This window comes from Ochlerotatus camptorhynchus, unplaced genomic scaffold (assembly GCF_037179485.1).
Source record: "Ochlerotatus camptorhynchus isolate MF236.1 unplaced genomic scaffold, CSIRO-AGI_Acam_v1.1 ptg000330l, whole genome shotgun sequence".
Classification (NCBI taxonomy): domain Eukaryota; kingdom Metazoa; phylum Arthropoda; class Insecta; order Diptera; family Culicidae; genus Ochlerotatus; species Ochlerotatus camptorhynchus.
This window is the reverse complement of record NW_027040818.1, coordinates 9,413,730-9,440,803: the sequence shown is the minus strand read 5'-3', so window position 1 is coordinate 9,440,803 and position 27,074 is coordinate 9,413,730. Positions and strand designations below refer to the sequence as shown.

The following is a 27,074-nucleotide window of genomic DNA, read 5'->3' as shown; positions in this document are numbered from 1 at the left end:
CCGGAGAACAAAAAGACGGAGGGAAAGGTGAAGCGGATGATTAAAGCAAATCCCAACGTCTCAAGCCGTGATTTGACTAAAAAGATCGGCATGTCGCAGAGCTACGTCCAGAATGCAAAGAAGAGAGCTGGACTACATACATACAAGGTACAGAACTTCCCAAACCGCGATGAGCGGCAACAATTGACGGCTAAAACTCGGGCACGGAAGCTCTACGAGAAGATGCTGACAAAATATGGCTGCTGTGTGATGGACGACGAAACGTATATAAAAGCCGATTTTAAGCAAATTCCGGGGTTGGAGTTTTTCACCGGCAAGAGCAAGTTCGATGTGGACGACAAATTTAAAAAGAAGAAAATGTCGAAGTTCGCCTCCAAATATCTCATTTGGCAGGCCATCTGCTCTTGCGGACTGAGGAGTGAGCCTTTCGTGACAAAGGGCACAGTAAATGGCAAGATCTACAAATCTGAGTGCCTCGAGAAGCGCCTTTTGCCGTTCTTGCAGCAGCACGACAAAGCTCCGCTATTTTGGCCAGATTCGGCATCATGCCACTATTCTAAAAGTGTCCTGGAGTGGTATGAGGCCAATTCTGTCCATTTTGTTCCAAAGGACATGAATCCGCCAAACTGTCCGGAGCTGCGCCCGGTGGAGCAGTACACGGCAATAATGAAGCGGGAACTTCGGAAGAGCAAGAAGACAGTCAAAGACGAGAAGGACATGTTAAGAAAATGAAAAAAAAACTGAGAAACTGGTACCGGATGACACTGTAAAGACTTTGATGGAGGGCATCAAGCGAAAATGCGTTCAATTTTACACTCAAGGCTCCATCGATTAACTTTTCTTTTGATTTTTGAAGTAAATATATGTATAAAACTACCCTAAAATTTTGGTTTGATTCTAAACATTATAAGAAAATTGGCATGACAATTTCGGTGTCGCAATAATTTCGTGTTCGCCCTTTATTTTCATAAAATTAATCAAAACCTCAATCTGCACAGCACCAAGGTACGTGAACCTTTCCACTAAAATTCAATGCGATGCCCACACCGTTACCATCTTCATTACATCATTCACTTCCCGGTTGTGCATTGTTCTATTCATGTTCCTTTGAAGCGCAAATAAAATAGAGAAGGGGTCCAGTTATGAGCTCCGGCGAAAAGAAAAGCAAATCCCCTGCCCTCTCTTCCGCAAGCAACTCACAATATGCCGATTCATCAAATTAGATTTTATTAGACTTTTCTTCACGTTCGAGTGCGAGAAGTGATGTAACAGAAAGGAACAAGCGCCAGTTGGCAGCCAAGCGAAATGTGCCGTCATTAAACGAACGAGAACAGCGTCCTCTAATGTGCGAGAAAAATGGAAAACGGTGGGACAAACATAACGAAAATTTGAGAATTCTCTGTCACACTTTGAAGCTGTTTGCAGAAAAGGTCTCGAGTCTCCATTTCCACGGCGAATGAGAACGAACCACATTTTAGTTTAGTTTACTCATCATTCAAATGAAGTGCAGGAACTCAGCGATGAGTAAATTTGCCTCATGTTTCTCTAGGTTTTCCAGGTTTGTACAGGATAAAATTCCTGGATATGAGCAAAGTAATGATTGGATTCACTCAGTCTATTGGTACTACTGCTAGACTGAGTAAAATTTTCGTCAATTTTTCCTCATTTTCCGGCAGATTTTTGAGGTTTTCCACAGGAGGCTAATTTACTTATCGATGACTTCCTGCACTTTTGGCGATTATGAGTAACCTAAACTAAAATTTGGGGCATTATCATTGGCCGTGCAGCAAATGCGTTGTATGGTGGAAATTTTTATTGAAGGCAATGAGAGCTTGTAGCATGAGTTTGTTAGGGCAGGAATGTAGGAAAATGTTCTGGAAAATGTAATAAAATTATAAATATACACGGGCGCTAAATTTCACTCGACTTTGAGATCTGTTTACTCATATGGGATGATGCATATATTATGACACGCTTTGAGAGGTGGTCTAAGATTTTTTGACAAACAATGCATTATGTATAGGAAAAACGTAACAATATGGGGAGGGGTTCCTCGATTTAGCGTGACATAATTAATGCATGGGCCCTATTCGAGTATACCACGGTCACTCATAGGCTGAGTAAAATGTTCCCAGCTGAGTAACATTTACTATAATTCGAGGAAAATTTTATTCAGTTTATGGTCGCTTATATCCGGATTTTGCTGATTTGAGTAAAGGGAACATACATTCAAGTGGCATTCAACGGCCGTGTAGAAAATATTATTTTTTACCCAGCATGATATGTTTGAGAATCTAAAGCGATTTTCAGCGAATGTGATAAAAGCACTTTCTGATCAATTTCGCCGATCAGCAGATTGAGAGAATTTCACTCTTCAATTAATTAAAATTGGAAAACGGGTTTATCTTTTTTCCCAGAACAATGCTCAAGAGTATCAACTTCAAGACCCACCCAGGTGGTAAGCTAATTGAACTCTTAGTCTCCATTCGATCGACCTATTTCCAACCCAGCCGGAATAATCCCTTTCGAAACACGGTAATCTACAATCCTATTGAATGCCTTCGATTGAACTCATCGGCCGACGGCAAAATCTCGACAACCCAGTCCATACCAGCAGCAACGAATCACTCGCACAGCGACAATTTTCAAGGGGAAGGCGAGGGGGTAGGCATTTTCAGGTTTCATGAACTTTCACATCGTTTTTCCTGTCTATTACCTAACCGACAACGTGTTTAGTTAATAAGTCCCGGCACGATCCGAATTATCTAGACTTTTGACGACCAGATTTGTATGTTCTCGCATTCGACACACACACACACACTATAATCCGATTACGCTTAGCTTCTCGTGCTGTTCCCCGTTCGTCGGTTAGTGTTTACAACCGTAATCGATACATCCGTTCGGTCTGTATTGGAAATGATCCCTCTATTCTGCAACATAAATGGCTGCGTGCTTTGAATTTCCCCCCAAAAAACGGCCGGCTGATGTGGATTCCAACGGTATCATATTACACCCACTTCTCGGAGCCCCACGGTCGCTATCGCCTACGTCACTTCCTGCAGCAGAAGGCCCAACTGGGAAGTGGGAAACGGTTGGTGAAGGGAGGGCATATGTGTTGTTTGTCTGTTGTCATGTCGTTGATTTTATGAGCCATTTGACTGTTTTATATCTTGTTTTTCACTCGCCCACTTTCTTTGAGCTGCCGCGCACTTGCCGACTTTCGACTCCTGATGCTTGGGCAGATGATGTTTGTTTTGGGGGCATACAAAAGGAACTGTGCCAGGATGGTGGTTTAGCTTTTTGTTTTCACTTTTTCATTTTTTGACAGAAATGTCAATGGGAAGTATCCTCGTAGGTATAATAATGAGAAAAAGCTTGGAAAGAGTTACTGTAATGCACCGAAATCCGAACACTTAGTCCATAAATCCGGACGCTTTTAAAAGTTAATTTTCAAAACCTACCATGCTCCAAATTTATAATGACTTTATGTCATCGTTAAGAATTATCAGATATGTTCATTATGTTGCAATTAATTAAAAATAAAAATGTCCAGATTGACGGACTGTCTATTGTAGAACCATAGAGGTAACTCTAAGACCAGAAGGTCCCAAAGAAACGTGCTCAACTTTTTAGCTCAGGTATGATACCAAAGAAGAATACTAAGATAAAACAGTCGGAAGACAAACTTTATATTTTAGGGTCCTTTTTCACGGTCCCTTTCATCAAATGAACATCCCTCGTATTCAAGGTAAATTTGTGGTTATGCTTCCCCTTGGTAGAATTGAAATGTTGCGCTTTTTAACGTAGGACTACATTTTGATTTCTATATGGGGGTACACTTTGTGAAAACCGAAAATGGAACATGTAACACAATTTTGAACGTCAATAACTCAGCTATCCCTGGACCAATTTCAATAATTTTATCAGCAATCGATTAGAAATATTCCTACGCATCTGCTGATTTGAGACTTTATCATTTTAAAATGCCACTTTTGAAAATTGCACGAGTGTGCAACTGTTGCTATGGTAATTAAGATTATCACCGATTGCCTGCGAAAAGCGATTTTCCAAACACAGATTTCAAAGTTGAATTCCATCTGGTCTCACCAAACGCTAGTTGTGACCTCCTGAAAGCAAAATTTTATATGTCATAAACATTGTTTACCACCTCTTCTTGCATCTTACATATACAAATTATCATTATAGTATCTCATTGTTTCATAATACCGAAAAATAGCATTTAAGCTGTAATGAGCAATTGCAAGCCTGCTTCTGAGGATGTTATCTTTGCAATCAAATTCTTTCAAAGCATTTTATCTTTGAGCAGCAGATGACTCGATTGTACCTGCCTCATAGCGTTCGTATGAGAAATGGAAGAGTTGCCAGTCTTCTTTATTTGTAAGCTTATATCGGCATGATATAACCGGTTACACATATTTTACTTTTCGGTTTGTTAATCGATGAATAGATTATTCAATTAAAAATCGGACATCACTAGATGAATGTAAAATGTCATTTCAACTATACGGGCCGTTCAAAAATAATGCGACAAATCAAAGGAACCGGGGATAATCACAAATAACGTCCCCACGGTAACTGAAATAAATATGAGTGACCGCTTGCTGATACTGTCTTCGGTCCCAAGCTAATCGATGCACCCCGCGAAACATAGGAAATTCCGGTACGTTCATCGTTTGCTTGGGACCAATAGCCTAGTTAAGTAGTGAGCCAATTTGAAATCGTTAGTTCCCACAGGTTGGTAGAACTCTTTTCAAAACTAAATTTGTTCGAGCCGTGGGCTCCGTATTTGCCGGGATTCGGAGGTATTTCTTCCCGTTCGTACCTCGAACGGCGCACAGAAAACAGAGAAGAACTTAAGCACCCGAAAGTATTGCTGCTATCCCACCTTCCCAGTAGAAGATGTGAATTAGCCTCTCAGTCACCTTCCACTAACGTTGTTGTTCGTGAATTTCATGTTATTCACGCACGGGCACACGATTGATCAAACACTGATCCCTTAACATTGACGCGATAAATATCAATTTCGGATCACACGCAATAAATTCGAAATTTAACACTTCACTTCCTTTTAATTTATTGCAACCGACGGATGGTTAAAGATCGAGGTATATTGAAAATAACACGACAATAGATTTGGTTGTGAACGCTCGGATATCTATTTGCTTCAACTTCAACCTTCAACTGCGCAATTGGAATATTTTTTAACAAATTATGCTAAATTGGACCCTTAAATCAAAGGATGGTGGTCAAAGGACAAAAGCTCACAATACAAAAGGTCGAATGGACAAAATTTTGAATTGGCAAAAGGTCTAAATGGAAAAAAAATAAATGTTCAATGGACAAAATATCAAAGGGACATAATGTTTAATGGACACAAATTCGAATGGACCCAATTTTGAATGGAAGCAAAGGTCAAATGGACAAAAGGTTGAACTGACACAGGTGAAATTAAATTTAAAGGAACAATAGTTCTAATTAAATTAAAAGGGGAAAAGGGTGCAATTGTCAAAAGTTCGATACGATCAAACTGTCGAATGGATAAAAGATTTAATTTGCAAAAGATTGAATTGAAAAAAAGGTTGAAATAGTCAAAAGTTGCAATGGACAGGTGGTCGAATGGATAAAAGCTTGAATGCACAAATGGTCGACTGGACAAAAGGTCAAATAGGTAAAAGTTCAAAATAGACAACAGATCGAAATGGATAATAAAGGTCCAATGGACAAAAGATCAAATGGACAAAATATAGAATGGAATAAAATTCTAATGGACAAACAGTCAAATGGATAAAAGGTCAAATGGACAAAAGGTTGAATGCAACATAAAGGGACAATAGGTCGACGAGACAAAGGTCAAATTAAATTTAAAGAATTAAAAGGTGAAATTGACCAACTGAATGTGGAATCGACTAAAGGTAGAATGGGCAATAGTTAGGATGACAAAAGGTCGAAATAGACACAAGGTTGGAATGAAAAAAAAAGGTCGAATGGACACAATGTTGAATGAAAAAAAGGTCGAATAGAACAAAGGTCGGCATTGAAATGACATTGAAATGAAAAAAAAAGTCAAATGGACAAAAGGTCGAATGGAATAAAATTCTAATGGACAAATTGTCAAATGGACAAAAGGTTGAATGCAACGTAAAGGGAAAATAGGTCGACAAGACAATGGTCAAATTAATTAATTTTATAGAATTAAGAGGTAAAATTAACCAAAATTTTAAATGAACATACTGTGGAATGGACTTAAGGTAGAATTGACAAAAATTAGGATGACAAAAGGTTGAAATGAAAAAAAGGTCGAATGAACGCAATGTCGAATAGACAAAAGATCGAATAGGAAAAAGTTTGGAATGGAAAAACAGTCGAATGGTCAAAAGGTCAAATGGAATAAAATTCTAATGGATAAATAGTCAAATGTACGAAAGGTGGAATGGAAAAAAAGGTTGAATGCAACTTAAAGGGACAATAGGTCGACGAGACAAAGGTCAAATAAAATTTAAAGAATTAAAATGTGAAATTGACCAAAATTTTAAACGACCAAACGGTGGAAGACTGTAACCGTCGATGAACGTCCTCTGTAAGAACTCCTGCAAACGCAGTGGTTTATGCGCCACTCTCGATAACGAGAGACCACTGGTCGTGTTTAATAACTTAGCTGCTAGAAGCATGAGCAAAATTCTCCAGGGATTCTCAACGGTTTTTCTATGAAGCTAACATATCTAGATGGCCACAAATTTCCTTATAATGGTCAGCTTTGTAAGCGGTCACGGTAGTCGACACATTTTCTATGATAATCGACTGCCTTTGCCTCCGAAATTTGCAAAACAAGCTATCAAATTACAGTACCAATCTAAAATGTCATATGATAGGCCCTGTCATATGACAATGTCGCCAAAGACCGTCACGAATGTATGTATTTTAGTTTTTCTCATAATAAGACCTGCTGATGTTGTTCTTGGGTAAATTCTGAAAATAACAAGCAATGATATCCTAGTGATAACATTTCTGATCAGAAATGGTTTTATTTACACCAAATTGAGGAATTAGAACGAAATCACACATGTCATATGAAAGTTATTTGATCATTTTCTTTTTGCTCGAATGTCATTCAACCGTTTGTGTTGTGTGAAAGAGACGACGGTAGAGCATGAGTGTATGAATACAAACAGACTGTCGCGCACGTCAACGAAGCGAGTGTATTAAAAAACGTCAACTGTTTCAACCCCTGCTCTTGGTTCAGAAATGAATTACAAGATTTATGTTAAATTCTTTTTCATGTATATTAATTCTTTTTTTTTTTTCTTTCAGCATAGACCAAAACCAAAACAATCTGGACGCTTCGAGTCGTTAGCGTCGTCGGGGGATGCTTCTTCGAACAGCGACCGAACTAAAGGTGTGGGGGAGGATGCCGGCAAGACTCATTCGTTTCCGAACGCAGGCAGGCCAGTCGATTTCTTTCGAACTCGTTTTACAACCAGCAATCTGGTGGGTCAAGCGAAGATCCACACCGGTCCTTCGCCACGCGCACTCAAGACAAAGATGGCGGAAAAAAGACGAGCCCTTAGGCCGTATATTAAAAACGCCCATTGGATGCTTTCAATTTTAAACTAAAATTCACGCAAGCAGTATGTTTGTCCTTTGTGATACACATAGTCACTACTGCTTACAAGCCGACTTGGGACTGAAATCCCCTATCCGATTATCAAAATCAGCGATAAAGCTTCAAATTCAATAGTCATCGTTTTTTTCCTTTTGACTTTACAAATACTTAATAAATTAAATTACACGAATTACCATAGTACACTGTGATTCTAAAATAAGTGGGCCATCTACGTTTAATCCTAACACTAATAATCTGTACACAATATACGCAAGAGCTTTTATACTAAATTTAATTAGCTTTTTTATGGCCAGAGAGGCAGGAAGCTAAATCTTTAGTTCATTAAATTTAATTACTGCTATAGAATTTTAGCATATATGTACATATATAAAAATGTGAATTTTTATTCATAATGTAATATTTTTTTTATCTAGCGTAGAAATTAACTTAAATAATCAATCAACATATTAACAACAAGCCGAAGAACGTTACAAGACGTCTTTCAATCTTTTATAATTTCTTATTCCTGCGCTCAAAAAAATCATTGTACACTTAGCTGAACTTACTTTATTGATAAAAGGCTTTTTCCTGATCTGGGAAGGGTCTGGATGAAATTAAACCACTTGGAATGAAATTCATTCCCTTTGATTTCATTCCGTGCAAATACGGTTCAGCTTTTGCTAAATTACTTTTATTATCTTTAAAGTTTTCATCATGGGAGTCGTCCAAACATTTAGATAAATGGTCTGTATTCTATTTAACATTTTTAAATTATTTTTAAAATGTTTACGGAATTTTTGTTTCAATGTAGCAATAACATTTTACATTTGACAGTCGAGTATTAGTACAAGACACTGAAGAAGTCTGCACATTGTAGACGAAATACACGTATCTGTCAAGGATAAGCAAACAAGGTAGTGAAATTAAATAGAAATTACTAATCCTTCTCTCTCTCATTAAACATTTTTTTTTATATATTTTATCATAAAATCTCAGTGTTCACTCTGCTGTCGACAAAAACAGGCAACTCTCGATGTGTGCCACGCGATCGTCTGTTTTCTCGGCAGCAACCATTGCTCTTCATCAGCAGTTCTTTCGGTCGATGCGTCGTCGACTTTGGAAAGCAACCGTTTCGTGATGAGTGTGTGAGTGCTGACCACGTTTTGCGTCCATTGCTGCAATGGTAGTGCTCTGACCCTCGTTGGCGTAACTGCCATACAATGAAACCACTGGAAGCAGCTCCAGTTCTGATGGAGGAGGCTTTTTGGATAGCGAAAGATAAAGTGTTTATTGAATAGTGACCAAGAATCCTCGGCTCTGTAAAGTTTATTCGTTTGAGCCTTATCAAATAAATCAATAAACAACAATCATACAATTTCATACAATTTCCTTCAAATCATTATTTAACAAATTGTTATAAGACTGATAAATTTTGAGTTATATTTTTTTGTAGAAAATATTCGAAAAAACGTTCCACCCTTTTCAAATGGTGGTCAAGATTTTTTAATGAAGTAAGCATACAAAGTTTGCTTGGTAAAATATATCTTTACATCGACAAACTTTCATTGATCTGAGACTTGGCGTGAAATTCGTCAAAATATTTTACAATATGAAATTTTCGATCGGATCTGTGTATATTTGACTGCGTCAAAAGTCAAAAATTCCTACCTTCAAATGCTTCAAAAAGCATGATTCACAGCACCCATCACACTCCAAGCTTCGTTTCTGAATTCACCCATTCATCAAGCTAGACTTTGACAAAGTTCCAGCCGCCACCATTCGATCCATCTCGAATAAGCCCAACAGAAGTACTCCATTCCTTCTAATCCTAGTCTGTTCATCAAAATCACATCTTATCAGGGGGAAAAGATCTACCTTCCCATAAAAAAAGAAGATGAAAAAGATGAAAATCACTCTCCCACCACTAGACCAACAGACCACCTGAGCATCGAAGGAAAGTGAAACTTTTGCAGCTTTGCCACCCAACCACCCAGCGCAACGTGACACCTTCGTTTGGTCCCATCAGCACAATCCCAAACCGAGATTTGGTCGGTAATATCTCTTCGGCAAACACACACAATCCCAGACGGGCGGCGGTCTGATCCCCCTTGACAAAAGTTTCCCCCATTGCTGGTGCTGCTGTGGAAGAAGCGGAGGACAAGTTTTCTTTTCTTTCGATAAGGCAAATCGCAAGAAAAATTGCAATCAGTAACTCACTCAATGTCTCCCGTGGCACTCATTTTCACCCTGCTTGATTTCCTAAATGGGGGAGGTGATTTCAGCCGGTGGTGTTCTGTTCTGGCTTCCCGCATTCTTCGTGATGGTCTATCGTTAGTATGGCTGTTGGATTCGATTGGGATCCACGGTGTGCCGGCGCTGCAGGTGAATGGTATTAAATTGTTATAAGTATCTGCACGCGTGAGCTGGTTTTTCGAGGGCTTAGACACTGCTGGGAGCCGACGCAGCATGGCGAGGGAATAAAGAGTTTGTTACATCGAAGCTTATGTGAGTAACCGGTAAGAAGCTTTCAAGTCGGATTAAAGGCGGGGAGGTAGGTTTATTGGAAATCAGTCAACGCCCGGGTCTAAGGGATTGGAAAGCCATTATGGCGCGGGATGCGGAGTGGAACATGGTTAAATTTTATGCTATTTCGGTGGAAATGTTACCCGAGTGGGTGGGCATTTCTGGAAGGTTGTGTCGCGATTTGCAAAGGTGTTGTCGCAGGACGACATTTCATTACCCGCAATGGGATAGGGAGTCATCCACAAATTATGTAAGGGAATAGGGGTGGTTGATGTTTTCTTACATGAGCTTCAGTAGTTAGAAGACAACGATGTTTTCTCAATCGTTCTATGCCAAAAACCTGAACATACACTGAAAAAAAAACGCAGTAGGCTCTGCTCGCGAACGGTTGGTTTGTTTTTGCTGGCGCACGCTATGTCTGAAGGCACTTTTTTTGCAACATTCATGTACCTTAGATTTTATTTCACAGGATATTAATATTGATCCTAACAATATGTGATGGTTTTAAAATATTTCATCTTGGGTTTTTTGAGAACAAGTGTTTTGAAGTTTACAAAGCCGATTATGAAGGCGTATATGGACTATTGACCAAACAACTATTACGAATTGAACAAATGCAGTAAAATAAGGTTCAAAAGTTGATTGCATTAATCCAAATGGCATTAAAGAAGTTTTCTTTGACTCCTGAGTAAGATCCATATTGATTTTGTCCACTTTGTGATAAATCAATTCAGAGTTGCGACCTATCACAATCACCATCTTCAAACAGCTGATAGTAGTAACGCTTTGTACATTCCTATCAATGTACTCGTCGAAGCTCTCTCCATGACCATCCATCAAGTTAACGAAAGAAGTAAAAAGCAACTGTTGAATGTCGTCTTCTGTTGTGATCCATCACCGATCTGGTCATTCCTGACAATCACGACACTCATCTGTGCTCGTTTTGAAGCAGTTGCTGCTTTGCTTGCTTATGTGAGTGTGTTGGTGAGTGAGCCCACCAGCTTCCGTTTAATGTTGCCTGCTTTGTTTGTAACTCACACACTCGCGCCTGCCGAGACGAACTTGGAATGCGAAGGCATTGTTTTCATTTTCTTCTGTCGTTTCGCTTTTTCTCATGATCGTACTGCAGAAGTCTCCACTGTTTTCGTTGTGCTTTTCGTTATCAGCAGCGAGTGTAACGTTTTGCTTGTGAGCAGGGACCATTACTGGTGATTGTTGTTTGCCATGGCTCTAACTCTCACTGCGTGACAAAACGATCTGTCAGCGATAGTCGGTTGATGCGTAGACGAGTGTCACGTGAGTGTCATGATATTTTGCATCACTGAATCAATTAATATTTGTTCGTAGTACACTATCTTGCTTAATTTTTTTTCCCTCATAAAAGTTAAAGAGAAAGAAGTGAGCAGGACAGCCACGTTATCATGATAGGCATTAATTTTCGTCCTATTTCGAGTGTTTTTTTGTAGATGTATCGTGTAGAAAATTAAAAAAAATCTCATGCGGAAAATAGAGAGCTCGCTTGTCATGCTTCAAAAAGCGACTCTGTTAAAAAATGAAGTCGCTTTAGTAGCGACGATCGTTGAAAGATTTTTACAGGAGTTCAATAAAGGAGATATTGGTTCTCCGAAAGTTTTGTGTCTTATACTCAGCAGCTGGCGAAGGTGGTATTTATCACTCAATCATCCTGAGGGACGGAAAATTTGCTTGGACTTTTAAAAATAAATAGAAATGTTTGACTCGTTAATACAGGATTTCATACACATATGAGGTTAGTTACTCTTGCCCAATGAGTTTAGGTAGCCCTCACCTTGAATTACTACAGAGTTGCTAGAGCTTCATTGCAGTTCCCATATTTTGTCCATGGACATTTTCAGGAAGATTCAGTGACCTGCTAGGAAATTCTGCGAACTATAGGGAACTGGTGGGAATTTTAGGAAAGTACTGCAAACTTTAAATAATTTCCTCCAATGAAGCAGAAAAATTCAACAACTTTCAGATAGGTGCATTGAACTTCAGAGAAGTTCTAAAAACTTCAGGAAAATTATTCAAACTCTAAAGATGTGCTTCGATTGTCAGAGAAGCTCTATAAACTTCAGGAAAATTATGCCAACTTCAGGGACGTTTTGTGAGCTTCTGGGGAGTTCAATGTCGTTCTGGTAAGTGCTATGAACTTCAAGAGAGCTTTGTGAACTGAAGCAACATTATATGAATTTCAATGATGCTCTGCAAAAAGTTCTTTAAACGTGAAGAAATTTTGGCAAACTTTAGGATGGTATGTCAACCACAGGGAAAATTAATAACATTAGGAAAGTACTGTGAAGTTTAAGAAATATCTGAGAATTTCAACTAAAAAATGCCAAACTCAGAGACGTTCAAATAACATCAAGAAAGTTTGAAGAATTCCATCGAAGTTCAAATCAAGAAAAAACAGGGCTTTGAATTTGGATGCAACTTCTATAAGCTGTTTCATCGGGTCGTTGGTGGAACAACTCCAACTCTATGTCTTAGAAAACAGGTATAGTAGAAAGAATTGCTTGTGATATCTCTTTCGTTTTTACGCTGCACATGAGCAGGGTAAAAATGAGAGTTCGTCACCTAAAAAAATATCGTGAGTACGACCCATACATTGCCGTTTACCGGTATAAGAGGGTTTATAAAAAATGAAGTTCACAAATATCCAGAAGCAAGATGTTAACAAGAAGTTCAAACCAAACTCGACAGTGAAAGATGGGTGGGTTTGTAGATATTTGTTAGAAAAAATCACCACAGAAAAAAAAATCATAAAAATATGCAAATTATGTCTGACGCCAATAGCAGGCAAAAAACTAGCCGAGGTTATTTTTGTAAACGTCGCAGGAAGACCATTGGGTTTAAAACAGTCGGGAAAAAATTCTAAGATTTCTCACGAAGATTTACTCAGCTTTAAGAAAGATCTTAATTTGAGTGCTAGTAGGGTCAGTGTGTAACAGTTATCTTTATTACTTTATATTTTACATATCTTTACACTATACTTTTGTTATATTACAGACGCTAAAAATAGGCTAAACGTATGAGACATACCGGCTGCCAAACAATCCAGCCCGGCCTCAAATCAGCTATGAGGGAAGACAACACAATTGGGTAGCTATCGATTAGCTATCGACTCGGCATACGCAATTTGGATTCGCTGGTTGCCATTGTAGGTGCTTGATAAACGCAAATGCCTGATAATCGTGCAGTTTTTCAAGCATGCAATTTTTAACATCACCTAACGAAAAACAACACATCGCTGATTTTTTTATATGTTGTGTAAAAAAGCCTAATCTTTTAAGGAATAATATAAAAACATATTGAAACCTCTATCTGTAAACCATGAAATATGAGAACCACTATATCGTTTTGCAATGAATAATAGTAGATTTAGCGACTAAACCATTGTTTAATTATTTGATTAATTTAAACATTATAAGATCATGACAAAGCTACGATATTTTACGGTACCGAAGAGGGAATCTTACTGTACCAGCATTTTGATAACTTAAGTCTCATTTTGAATCATTTTCAGCTGAATTTGTTTCGATCCGTAACAGTTTTGTATCATCAATAGTTCGTATACACCTTTGTAAACGACTAAGTATACTTCAAAACACTTTTTCTCTAAAAACCCAAGATGAAATATTTTAAAACCATCACAGATTTGATTGTTAGGATCAATGCTAACATCTTGTGAAAAAAATATGAGGTTCATGTATGTTGCCAAAAAAGTTCCTTCAGACAAAGCGTGTGGCGCTGCTTTCATCTGTTTTCCGCTGATTTTTAATTGTAGCAGGTAAAAAAAAAACATTAGTTTTCGCGTGAGCATAAGTGTAATTTAAGATCTTTCACGTTTTAAGAAGCTTTTTATTGATATTTTAAATAACGTGGAAACGTAATATGAATTTGTTTCGAGTAGCTGTGTCGCTGTGCATTTAAGAGGCAAGATGATTCAGAAAACATCGGGCCTGTTTAAATCTAAGATTTAAACACGATGCTTCAGAATCCAAAAAATCAGCAATCATACTCAATGTGTAAAACCTGGTGATCTCGAATTAGGCTATACCAGCGCCAGCCGCGCCTGAACGCAGGTCAAGAAAGGAATGGGTAGAAATGTGTTGACGTGACACTCGCTTTGATGGAAGCCGAGGAGTCCTCTGCACTTCCACGAGGAATCACAGGGATGTTGGGTAAGAGGGTTGGGTTTGCAGCAGGGTTCGTTTTTAGAAAACGATAAGCTGAATTGATGTCCTAACGATCGTATAACGCGAAGGAGCTTGGGATTCAACCAACGGTCTTCTGCTCAGTAAGCAAAAACGTTTACTACTAGGCAAACGAGCTCATTCTTAATCATCGAGTTGCTGTTATTACCGTGTAGTCATGTTAACAAATAAAACGATTGACGAATCTTGATGTGGATGGGCTTGAGATTAGACTCAGGATGTTCTGCTCAGTAAGCAAAAACGGTTGCTCTAAGGCCACCGAGCCCCTCTGTAGACGAAGCTTGACAAAGATCAACATGAGCTAGTTCGGCTTATGGTAGTTGCGTGGAATGTCTTTCCTCGATTTGAGGTAAACAAATGTTCGGATGTATGTAGTCGATTTTTGATATTTTCTATTTTTTTTCTTCTTTTTTTCCTATTTTTTTGGAACCAATTACATCAAACTTTAATTTCATTAGGTTTTGTAGGAGAACACGACCACGTAAATGTTGAAATAAGTGCTTACATTTTGAAGTCCAGAGAGAAGCAGCAAAATTTTAAACAAGTGTTAGAAGTCCCATTGAAAAATATGCAGTGTTTGAGCTGAATTTGCATCGTTTCATTCGCAAGAATTTTGCAAGCAGGACGATAAATGATATCGAGCGCGTATCAACACTCGCTATGTTTCTCAATTACCGTCAATTGAAAATTTCTTCAAAAAAAAAAAACGTTGATCCTTGTTGATCGAAAAGGCAAAGGAGGAGCTACAGACAATCATAACAAAAACATTTCGACCACTATGGCTAAGGTGGAACACCCAGATAGATGTATCAAAGTTACGCAATATTTACTAATGAAAATCGTTAATATGCATTAACTGGATATTTCGTGCTGTAATCATAAGTTGACTCACTAAAAAACTTACACCCCTTCCCGTCTAACCAACTCATATTGATAATTGATGATTTGAATCGATAATTCAAATGCATCACTGGACCAAATAGTGACTTTCAAATAATAATTGAGGGGATTAGAATGAAAGGGGTGTAAGTGACTTTGATCGATTCTCTTCATCGACTTTCTCTTTCGTCTATAATTCAGCTACAAACACATTCCTTGATTCGTGTGTCATTCTGGATGCTAGGATGAGAACCCCCTTTATCAAACTATGTGGCAGAAATAACGCAAAATCTGTTTATAAAGCTGTGGCTAACAAAAGAGAAAGTCGATGAAGAGAATCGATCAAAGTCACTTACACCCCTTTCCTTCGAACCCTCTCAATCAAGTTACCTTATCATCTTAGGTTTGAAAAAATGCATGATTTTCTGAATAAATTTTCCCAAAAATACACAAGAGAGCGCAAAATGTCAGTGATTTTCCAAAATGAACATCAAATAGACTACAATTTCTCATTATATCTCAGAGATATATTGAGTTATATTTGAGATATTTGGATTTGAATCAAGCAATATATTTTATTTAAACGAATACAGCTTATACTATTCTATAATTTACATTAGGTTGGGTTAAGTTTGTATGGCAGATCACAACTCCATACTTCCAATGCACTTTCGATCTGTGTTGAGGTTCCCAGCAACCATATTTGAACGAACATTACTTCAGAGCGCCAGATGATCTATTCGGTGCGGATCGTGCGAACGGATTAGGTGATGTGCTGTACGCCAATGCTTCTTGCATCGAGTTCTTTGCTTCGCGACTCTTCTTCGTCGCTATCTGATATCGGACTAACTCCGAACGTGACCCCATTTCAGTCGCAGCATGGCCAATAGCGGGCCGTTTCTGCAGATGTGCGTGATCAGTAACGTTCCGGGGAGCATTTGACTAACTTCTGACTACAGTACCATGGGGCACGTTTATTCTGGCACTTCAGACACAGTCCGCGATGCTCCGCGGAGATAAGGACTATCGCTCTCCTAGACTTAAACGATCAAATCTAACCACCCGTTCACAACGACACTTTCGAAAGACGCTTCCTTGCCGGCCTAGAATTGCTTAACCAGACAAACCAACTATAGGCAATGATCCAGACTGAACTACGATAAACGACCCTGTCCTCAAAATGAATACCGACAATAACATGAATAAACGACACTGACGCTGTTTTCTGAACCAAGTTTTGGCATATTGATAGGTAACCCTGCATTAACCTGTAATACTTCCACTGTATTATTTTATAGATATGTTGTACTGAAGGCCAAGGGGCTCCGTGAACCAGCCCAAGGCTATTAATTTCTATAGTAAAGATAGGATAAGACAAGATGTGCGATAAGATGAATTCAAACGATTCGCATCCCTACTAAACAAATACCAAAAAAAAAACTAACGGTAGAACAGGGTATTCCTTCAATCGTTTGGATGATTCCCCGCACACATCGTTAAGCGCTTTTTATGGTTTTCTATTAGGGATACCTGCCAGTACCTGGTACAACTAGTAAGCAAACTAAACCAATCTTCCTTCTCTTCCAGTCAACATGTCCTCCACGGTAGCCGCCCCGAAGACCAAGGAGCTTCAGAATGGACCTGGCCCGGCATCACAGGACGAGTTCGGAGCTCACAACTATCACTCGATTCCAGTGGCGCTGGAACATGCCGAGGGAGCCTACGTATACTCCGCGGTGAACCAGGGTCACTGCCATCCGAAGATCGTGAAAGGCCTCACCAAACAGGCACAGGTGTTGGCACTGACCTCAAGGTAATTGTTTGCGTTTTTTTTTTTTTCATCAACTTAAACCACAAATGCCATTTCATCATTTTGCAGAGCTTTCTACTCGAACGTCCTTGGAGAGTACGAAGAGTACATCACTCATCTGTTCGGGTACTACAAAGTCCTTCCGATGAACACCGGTGTCGAAGGAGGGGAAACAGCATGCAAACTTGCCCGCAAGTGGGCCTACACGGTCAAGAAGGTCCCCGATAACAAGGCCAAGATCATCTTTGCCGAAGGAAACTTCTGGGGTCGAACTTTGGCAGCCATTTCCTCGTCAAACGATCCATCCAGTTACGAAAGCTTTGGTCCATTCATGCCAGGATTCGAACTTGTTCCTTACAATGACGCTGCTGCGCTGGAGAAGGCCCTGCAAGATCCGAACGTTTGCGCTTTCATGGTTGAACCAATCCAGGGTGAGGCCGGCGTGGTTGTTCCGGATGAAGGCTATCTCAGAAAAGTTCGCGAACTTTGCACAAAGTACAACAAAGTACGGGACTTGCACGAACGGGTCGCATGCTAGCCATTGATCACGACGAAGTCAAACCGGACATTCTGATCCTGGGAAAGGCCCTCTCCGGTGGAATGTACCCGGTGTCGGCAGTGTTGGCAAACGATGAAGTGATGCTCTGCATCAAGCCCGCTGAGCACGGATCGACCTATGGTGGAAACCCTCTCGGCTGCAAAGTGGCTATGGCTGCTCTGAAAGTATTGGTTGATGAAAAATTGGCGGAAAATGCCGAACGCATGGGACGCAAGCTGCGGGAATCGCTCTCGGAACTGCCAAAGGATGTGGTTTCCGTGGCTCGGGGCAAGGGTCTGCTGAATGCTATTGTGATCAATTCCAAGTACGATGCCTGGGAGGTTTGCCTAAGGCTGAAGGAGAACGGATTGATTGCTAAGCCAACGCATGGTGACATCATTCGGTTTGCGCCTCCATCGGTTTTACCTAATAAGAATATCACTAGTTGTACCCCCGGTTGGCCGAATCCAAATTGCGGGGCCTTTCGTTAAACTCCTGCCATCAAATTTTGTACAGCCACCTCGTCCACTTGGTTTGCCGCAAAACGCCAGTTTGGCTTAAACTAATGTTTGGTTCCAACAGTTTTTTTTTGTGGGTCTTCTTCAGGTTCCACTCGACGATGGCCCAATATTTTTCGATTGGGCAGAACTCTGGCTTGTTGGGAGGTTTATTGTCCTTGGGCATCTAATGCACGTTGTTGGCTCCATGGCCTTTTTTCCGTAATCGCAGGATGTTAAATCCGACCAAATCAGCACGGAACAATCGTGTTGCTTCAAGAAAGGCAGCAGACGTTTCTACACACACTCGTTCACGTAAATTTCCTGGTTGACGGTTCCGGTTGCAATGAAAATGTCGCTTTTCAAGCCACAGGTACAGATTGCATGGCTTATTCCCCTTCCGGTTACCGAATAAACGCAATCGAACTTCGTCAGCATCGTCCAGGATCGTGTTTTGGCCGTCTTGTTTTGTTTATCGTCGCGATTTAGAGTCACTACCTTCTTATAAGTCGACAGTCCGGCTCGTTTTTTAGCTCGAAGCACGGTTGTAGACGGCACTCTCATCTTGTGTGCGACTTCTCGGACGGAAAGGTTGGGATTCCGCTTGAAACCACTGGCCATTCTTTTTATCGTCGCTTTCGATTCCCCCCCGATCCAGACTGTCGACAAACGTTCCCTTGACACTTTTATTACGTTGATGACAGTTGATTTCGCCACTTCCTAACGGTTTCACGTACCCAGCGAGCAAGTAGTTCGGATTTTCACGATGTGCGTGCAATATTTTGATGCGTTGCTCCTCTTGTTGCAGAATTTGGTGAGATCCATCTGATTATACATTAATCATAAATGCATAATTCCATACATTACTAAATACACGCCAAATTTCGAAACATCACATTTCGAAATCTGGAAGTGTGTTTGCAGTACCATTATTCATATGATAACGGTAGTGTTTACATGCGAAGCTTATTGTATGTGAAAGTAATCTCGCAATGGATGTGAATTACCAGGCATTCGGAAATGGGTTGCTGAATCTGCAGTAGAGCTATCGCTTTCTAACTCCCGGATTCAACTTGCTTTAAATTATTACAAATTTCTTCCATAATACCACTGCCAGCCAGTGCGAGCTAGATTGAATACACACACAAACACACACACACACACACACACACACACACACAAACGTGAACATACACTGAATGAGCGATTTATTTACTGATTTATTTTTGCCAACTCAATTAAAACGATTTTCTAAAAAAATCTTACTAAGATTTTAGGGGCGATGGGGCTTAACTTAAATTCATACACTGTCTTACGAACGGGGATGTGGGGTCTTATTATAACTCAAAACACATACACAATTAGTGGATGACCCCTTGTAGTCAATGGGAGTGTAGATTGGCATTTGAATAGAATTTTTAGATTCGTGGTACCAAGAAAAGCCTGACGTACATGATGTCATGTATGAGCGGTAATGATACGTAAATCACAGCTACAAGCTTGATAATCTACAGAAATTGAAGATTCCAACCCATTCCATTCAATAAGCCGTCAAAATCCTCGTGCTCTACCTCATCAGAAAGCAAACTCCATCCGGAAAACCACCTTTCACGCTCAGATTAGCATCCAATCACGATAAATCCAACAACACACCCCTCCTCCGCTGAAATGGGCAAACTTGACGAAAGACTCGTACTAATACATTCCCGGTAAACGGCCCGTCTGCCAAAATGAATACATAGTTATAATCCCACACGGGGAGGCAGACGGTAAACTTTCCTCCAGACAGAATGTCGATTTCCTTTCCCGAAACAGTTATTTCACTACTTTACTGCCACTTCAGGACTTGTAGGTTCCATACATGCCTACTGACGACGGCGGACGACTGGCCGGAGCACTACTGCAAATAGAAATAAATCTCACCCGGATTACCGGGCGAATTAGGGCGGGCAAAACACTATTATGCGAGTTTTATGTGGCTTTCGTCGACGGCTGTGGTGGCGGGGGAGGTCGCCGTCATCGTTACCCTGCTTGCTCTTTCTAATGCCCGGATATCGTTCAGGGTTTTCTTCGGTTTTCCTTATTAGAGTTTCGATGAAATGAATGGCTGATGTTATTTTTTTCCCTCTTACGGCGGAAATAACTAGATGGCGGAATGGTGAGTTTTCCGTTGAAAATGCTTGTTAGCCACACCGAAAACTGCGAAACACAAAGGGTGAGTTGGTCTTCCACGAGCATAGTCCAGGTTTCCTGGCCACAGAGGACTACCGGTCGCAGCGTTGCTGGATTTTTTTCATGCTTACCAGTATCAAATGTTAAAAAAAAATCTGTATTTATCGGTATTTACATACTGTTTTAATTAATTTTATGTTCAGCCTTCGAAAATTCAAACTTTTGGACTAAAAACGGAAAATTTACTCTCCATAAGATGTCCAAACAAATTTCCGGGGATTTTTTTTTTTCTGAAGGAAGTCGATTGAAGAATCAAAGTGACAATTGCCTCACAGATGGCCAGTAGGTGAAATGGCATAATTTTTTTTAGGACATCATCATTTTAGTAATTGCGTATCTTAAAACTAGGTGTCGCATGACCAGTTTTGGCTTTGCTTTGATTAGCCAATAAAACTTCCAAAGAAAAAATAAAGTAACTTTTCTGGATGAAGTTTGAAGAAAGTTCTTTGAAAAGTCGGAAACACATCCAAGGAACTTCCAAGACGATTATTGAAGAGCTTCTGGTGAAAATTTAACGAACCATTCGGAAAAAAAATCCAGAGGAAGCCAGAAAAGCTTCGGAAATCCAAAGCAAATTCCAGGAGTAGTTATTTCCAGGGGATGAGTTGGAAAAAAACCAACAGGGAATTGCTTATGGAGAAACTTCCAGAGGAAGACGATAGAAATTTCTTGGAGAATTCAATTGAGAAGACGGAAGAAACTTCCTGGAAGGTAGATTGGAAGAAACTTATGGATGCCAGAGGGCTTACGGAACAATCGTAAGAAACTTAAAGGAGAAGTTGGGGAAACATTCCGGAAGATAGAGATTTCTGGGGGCAACACTCCCTGAAGTCTCTTACATGTTCTAATGATCCAGCAGTTTTTCTGATAGTCATAAAATATCGCTGAAGACCTCGCAATGTCTCTGAAGTTTTCGAAAGATTCCTGAAATGCACTCCCATAATTCCTCGCAAACTCCTTGAAAGTTCTTGCAATTTTCCTGAAGTTAGTTGGATTGTTTATAAGTTCTCTAATCATTCTCGAAGTATTCGGAGCTTCAATAAAACTTCGGCAAAATATCAAATCTTCTTTGAAGGTCTTTGGTCTTTCTTGATGATTTCGGAACTGTCCTAGCAGCACACTTCAAGCAACTTTTATGTGAGTTTCTGCCACAGCTTTGTGCTGCTTGGGTTCTGAAGTTCACTCACAATTTTCATGACATTAATGGAACATCAGCATTGAAAATCTCTGATCTTCCCGATTATTTTAAATGTAGAAAAGTTCTTCAAACTGCCATTACAAGCACGGATCTTCCTTAAATTGTTTTCTCCATTACATGAGTTATTAATGTTACTTACCTTACGTTTCCAAAATTTTCATGAAGTTCTTGGAACTTTGCTGAAGTTTTCAGAAATTCCTTGAGTTTCTTGGAAGTTCTTTAAAGTTTCAGTAATATTTTTGAACTTAATTGATCTGTTCTGATTTTCTCTGAGCTTTTCTTAATTAATCTTTATTCATCTGAAACGAATGGAACTGTGCTGAAAACCATTCAATTTTCTTGAAGTTTTTTGGACATGTGAAGTTTCCAAAATATCTATGATGTTTCCTCAAGTTAACTGGAGTTCTCTAGACGTTTTCTGAAATTTCTGATTTCTTGAATTTTAACAGAACCTAATGTAACTGTCTTTAATTTATAGAAAAAAATCGGTATTCTGATAAACCTTATCTGTATATCGGTATCAAGTTTGCAAATCGGTATAAATACCGATAAATCGGAGTATCTGGCAACGCTGACCGGTCGCTTGTTCGTGGCAAATGAACGCCCCTAAACACATACATCTCCTGAAATATCTCATCAACGAGTGAAATATTTCGTAGATAAATGGACGTATGTCTGTTCTTTCTGAAAATACAACCTTTGTTTACACGGCGAATGAGAACAACCCAAATTTGAGTTTAGTTCACTCATAATCGCCAAAAGTGCAGGAACTCAGCGATGAGTAAGTAAGCCTCATGTTTTCCCAGGTTTTTCCAGGATTTTCCAGGGAAAAATTCCCGAATTTGAGAAAAGTAAAGATTGGATTCACTCAGTTTATTGGTACTACTCTGAGACTGAATAAAATTTTCGACATTTTCCGGCACATTTTTTAGGTTTTCCACTGGAAACCATGAGACAAATTTTACTCATCGCTGAGTTCCTGCACTTTTGGCGATTATGAGTGAACTAAACTCAAATTTGGGTCGTTCTCATTCGCCGTGTATGCATTAGCAGTAAGTCCGAAAAGCAATTGTATGCGGCTGCATTTAAAATCCGGACCTTCTTACTCGGAAAAAAATCCGTTCCCGAAAACGGGAACGGACCGTGAACTAAAAATCACGGCCAACTATCCAGAACAAAATTTTCTCAAATATACACCGTGAACTATGGTTCACGGCTGTGGTTCACGAATATGGGAACTCTTTTTTTCCCGTGTACCTTACCAATCAGGCTAAGGCCTTGTTGTCCTCTGCTGTCCGAAGAAGTCGTCTCCATTCTACTCGATCCATGGCCACAGTTCGCCAGCATCGTAGTCTGCGAAGGGTCCGCAGGTCACCTTCTTCTTGGTCGATCCACCTTGCCCGCTGCGCGCCTCTTCTTCTTGTTCCTGTTGGGTCGCTTTCTAGAACCATTTTGACTGGGTCGTCGTGCGGCATTCTTACGACGTGCCCAGCCCACCGTAGTCGCCCAATTTTTGCAATGTGGACGATGGATGGTTCTCCCAGCAGCTGGTGCAATTCGTGGTTCATTCGCCTCCTCCACGTTCCGTCATCCATCTGCACTCCACCGTAGATGGTACGCAACACCTTCCGTTCGAAAATACCAAGGGCGCGTTGGTCCTCCACGAGCATAGTCCAGGTCTCGTGGCCGTAAAGGACCACTGCTCTAATCAGCGTCTTGTAGACAGTCAACTTCGTGCGGCGGAGAATTTTATTCGACCGGAGCGTCCTCCGGAGTCCAAAGTAGGCACGATTCCCTGCCATAATGCGTCTTTGAATTTCTCTGCTGGTATCATTTTCGGCGGTCACCAGTGAGCCCAAATACACGAACTCATCGACCACCTCGATTTCGTCACCGTCAATCTGAACTCGGGGTGGGAGGCTAACATTGTCTTCCCTAGAACCTCTTGCTTTCATGTATTTTGTCTTTGATGCGTTGATGGCAAGTCCAATCCGTCTAGCTTCAGCCTTCAGTCTGATGTACGTTTCCGCCATCATCTCAAAGTTCCGTGCCATAATGTCAATGTCATCGGCGAAACCAAGGAGCTGGATGGACTTCCTGAATATTGTGCCACTCGTGTCTATCCCAGCTCTTCTGATCACACCTTCTAACGTGATGTTGAACAGCAGGCACGAAAGTCGATCACCTTGTCGTAACCCCCTTCGAGATTCAAAGGGACTCGACAGTGTCCCCGATACACGAACAACGCACATCACTCGATCCATCGTCGCCTTGACCAATCGCGTCAGTTTGTCCGGAAATCCGTACTCGTGCATAATCTGCCATAGCTGATCTCGATCGATTGTGTCGTATGCGGATTTGAAATCGATGAACAAATGATGTGTGGGCACGTTGTATTCGCGGCATTTCTGCAGAACCTGCCAAATCGCGAAAATTTGGTCCGTGGTAGCGCGGGCACCCATGAATCCCGCCTGGTATTGCCCCACGAACTCTCTTGCATATGGTGACAGGCGGCGACATAGAATTTGGGAGAGTACCTTGTAGGCGGCGCTCAGCAGTGTGATCGCGCGGTAGTTGCAGCAATCCAACTTGTCGCCCTTTTTGTAGATTGGTCATACGACACCTTCCATCCACTCCTCCGGTAATATCTCCTCCTCCCAAATATTGGCAATTACCCAGTGCAGCGCTCTAGCCAGTGCTTCACCACCATATTTCAATAGCTCACTTGGTAGTTGATCTACACCAGTTGCTTTTTGTTATTCAGCCGACCGATCTCCTCCTCAACTTCTTGTAGATCAGGGGCCGGTAGTCTGTCGTCTTCTGCGCGTGCTCCAAGGTCTGTTGCCGTGCCACCTTCGTTTTCTGCTGCTTCACCGTTGAGGTGCTCGTCATAGTACTGCTTCCACCTCTCAATCACCTCACACTCGTTCGTGAGAAGGTTACCGTCCAAGTCCTTGCACATATCGGCTTGCGGCACGTAGCCTTTGCGCGAACTATTTAGCTTCTCATAGGACTTCCGTGTGTCGTTTACGCGGTACAGATTTTCCATCGTCTCACGATCTCGGTCTTCCTGCTGACGCTTCTTCCTTCGGAAAACCGAGTTTTGTCTGTTCCGCGCTTGCCTGTATCGCTCCACATTCAATCGCGTGCGGTGTTGCAGCATTCTCGCCCGTGCTGCATTCTTCTCCTCTACTAACATTTTGCATTCACCGTTAAACCAGTCATTTCTTCGGTCGGGGATTGCACACGCAAAAAAAACCGTTCCTTTATTCGTGAAGAAAAAATCATGATTCCGTGAACTGCTAGTTCATCTGAATTCATGACTTTATTCCCGTAAACGTGATCACTTAATTCGGATTTTCAAGAATGTAATCACAAATCCATGAACATAGTTCACACCTATTCAGTGCAACCAAAAAAACGTAACGCCATATAAAATTCAAAGTGAAATCATGATTTCGTGAACCATGAACCCATAAGCGTGATTTCGTTCCTGCTATCGTGAATTTGGATCACGAGCAGTTGTTTATGGCCAGTTGTTTGGCAGGCAAGGTGTCCCGGGGCAAGGTTCGAGTTCACTTATATCAGCTAGATATGAACTATTCCGGCGGTGGCAGTAGATTTGGTAAATCAACGAGTGCTGAATTCACCAATCAATATATTTTATACGGCGAATGATCGTCTTGTTTACGGGCACTGGTACAGCAGCAATTTCGTCTACCTTCGGAGTGAACAGTGGAGCCGGCTCCAGTGCAGGTGGTTTGGGCGCTAGCTGCTTTGAAGAGTTGTCTGGATTTTTTCCCCGGGACTGGCTTTGTCCTACGCTTCTTCTTCTGTATGGCAGGTTCTAGGTTTTCGTGGTCGTAATTTAACTGCAGATTTTTCGGTGGTTCTAACGGTAGATCTTGGTAAACTACCGGCAGTGGTGCACCGATTATTTCATGGTCAAAACATTGACAATAATATTATTGTTTACATTTTGAAGCTCATGAACCGTGCTTCCGTTTTCTAGAACAGGTTCACGATATCAAGCACAACTCATGAACATAAATCACGTTTACCAGAACAAAAAATCATGATTTTCAAAACAGAGTTCACGTTTCTATGACTTATATTACCATTGCTGGTGGCCGGTGCACCGTAACGCAGGCGTTACGATTATTTTGTGGAACAATGTTCACGATTCCATGAATTTTATTCATGGTGTATATTCGTAAACGAAATTTTTACTTGTTCCGAAAATCGTGACTTGAGGTTGACGGCAGTACTACCTATGGCGGAACGGATGTCCCTCCAGCCATCTTCAAGAGAAGCTGCGCCAAGCTGCTCTTCCGTGGGTAGTGCAACTTCCAGCTGCTGCGCGTAGTCCTGGGCAACTCCGGCGTCCCGTAGTTGCTCAATGTTGGGTCGCGGCGTTCGACTTCGACGTGTGTTATGCACCGTTGAGAGTTTTGAGCGCATGCATACTGCAACTAGGTAGTGGTCCGAATCTATGATCGCACTGCGGTACGTGCGGACGTTGATAATGTCGGAGAAGAATTTCCCGTCGATTAGAACGTGATCGATTTGGTTTTCTGTGTATTGGTCAGGTGATCTCCAGGTGGCTTTGGGGATATCCTTGCGAGGGAAAAAGGTACTTCGAACTACCATACCTCGAGAGGCTGCAAAGTTCACGCATCGTTGGCAGTTGTCGTTCTATACGGCACGCAGGCTGTTTGGCCCGATTGCCGGTCTATACATTGCCTCCCCGTCCTACCTGAGCGTTCATGTCGCAGATGACGATTTTGACGTCCCGTTGCGAACAGCCGTCGTACACCTGCTCCAGCTGCGCATAGAACGCTTCTTTCTCGTCGTCGGGTCTCCCTTCGTGTGGGCAGGGCACGTTGATGATGCTGTAGTTGAAGAAACGGCCCTTAATCCTCAACTTGCACATCCTCGCGTTGATCGGCTGCCAACCAATCACGCATTGGCGCATCTTACCCAGCACTACAAAGCCGGTTCTCAGCTCGTTGGTGGTGCCACAGCTCTAGTAGAAAGTAGCCGCTCTATGCCCGCTTTTCCATACCTGTCCAGCAAAGTTCCTGCAGTGCTACGACTTCGAAGTTGCGTGGTTGAAGTTCGTCATAGATTAACCTATCGCAGCCCGGGAAACCGAGCGATTTCCAGTTCCATGTTCCGAGTTTCCAATCGTAGTCCTTATTTCGTCGCGTAGGTCTGTGCCAATTGTTCTGATCCGTAATTCTTATTTCAATATTTGCAACTTTATGTTTTTTCCACGGTGGCTTGTTGGGCCTACCCCAAACCCCTACCTCACGGTCAGAAAACTTGCCAAAAAGCTTTGTTTTCCTGCAAGAACTGCTCACAGCGCCTCTTCCATATTCTATGTAATTGCAAAAGTGTCTCATATCCTGGTTGACCAAAAATTATTGGAAAAAGTTGTTATTTCGAATTTGTGTGATAATTTGATTTTATAACCATACAAAATTTTGTGTTTATTTTACAAAATAACACAAGAAAAAACATAAAAAATCAATTAGTATC

The 27,074-nt window shown here is 40.9% G+C and overlaps 1 protein-coding gene and 1 pseudogene across 7 annotated transcripts in view; one reads left to right on the top strand and one right to left on the bottom strand.

Annotated features, from left to right (window-relative positions):
• Window positions 1–27,074, bottom strand: part of Mp (Multiplexin) — an 884,548-nt gene that overhangs the window by 803,785 nt on the left and 53,689 nt on the right. The window lies entirely within an intron of this gene.
• LOC135708508 (ornithine aminotransferase, mitochondrial-like) overlaps window positions 1–27,074 on the top strand; it is an 81,543-nt pseudogene that overhangs the window by 35,092 nt on the left and 19,377 nt on the right.